This window comes from Bactrocera latifrons, unplaced genomic scaffold, assembly GCF_001853355.1.
Source record: "Bactrocera latifrons isolate USDA-ARS-PBARC rearing strain unplaced genomic scaffold, ASM185335v1 scaffold_84, whole genome shotgun sequence".
Lineage (NCBI taxonomy): Eukaryota > Metazoa > Arthropoda > Insecta > Diptera > Tephritidae > Bactrocera > Bactrocera latifrons.
In genome coordinates this window covers 1199828-1201023 of record NW_017537534.1, presented here as the reverse complement: position 1 = coordinate 1201023, position 1196 = coordinate 1199828, and positions in this window count along the sequence as shown.

The window sequence follows — 1196 nt, the reverse complement described above, 5'->3', positions numbered from 1 at the left end:
ATCTTTGGTCACATCGTCCTTTTCTTCCGTCGGGGCGTCGGCACAAGTCAGCGATATGTTGAAGAACCTCGCTTCGATACGGATTGTGGCTAGATGTTCATTCACGGGAGTGAGTGATAGTAATCGGCGACGGAGTCTCTCTCCCACCATGAATCCCACACCAAACTTGCGCTCCTTTATATGGCCACTGTAGTAAATACCACAAGGACCTACTCATCTCTGTCCTTGTCCCTTCCTTTCTTGGACGGCGGTGATGTCAGCCTTTATTTTTACGAGGACATCAATCAGCTGGGCAGCGGAACCTTCCAAATTAAGGGATGGGACATCCCAGGTGCATGCCCTCAATTCGCAGTACTTATTTCGTATGCCATGGTCGTCATCAAAAGTGGGGTCTCTCATCCGAGGATATTGTTGCTTCTTCATTGGTGTTTTGTTTTTTACGTGGTGTGTCCCAAACCCATATTGAGTCAAATTATGTAAAAGAATCGTTTCTGGCCACTCCCAAGTGAATGGCGATCAGAGAACTTTCCTCACTTGCGTGAACTAAACTACCGTGTCTACACCAATAAGGAAGAAAATTGTTTTGCATTTCATCGTGGAAAGACTTTCGCCTGAACAAGTTTACAAATCGTTCAACTTTCACTCAATTTATGGTCAATATAATCGGCCTAATGAGCGTACTATTCGCAACACCATCACCCATATTGAGGCCCCACAATCATTATTGGATAATGTTCGACCGAATAGGCCACGTCCAGCACGCAATAAAAAAAAATATTGCAGTCGTAGCTGAGAGTGTATACGAAGACAATGAAGAGTCGATTTGCCGCCGTTCGCAGCAACTCGGACTGTCGTATGAAACGACTTGTCGCATTTTACGTCGAGATCTTAAATTGAAAGCCGACAAAATAAAACTTGAGCAAGAACTGAAGTCACTCGACTTTCTCAAGCGACATCGCTTCGCTAGATGGGCTTTTACAAAGTTCCAATATGATCCGACGTTTTCGAACCAAATTTTGTTCAGGAATGAGGCCCATTTCTGGCTAAATGGCTATGTAAACAAGCAAAATTGTCGCATTCGAGCCAAAAASTAACCTAAAGAGATTGAAGAGCTGACAATTCATAAAAAAAAAACGATTTGATGAGTTCTGAGAGAACTCTTCGGTGAGCATATGATTGCAGGTTTTGTGCCGGCC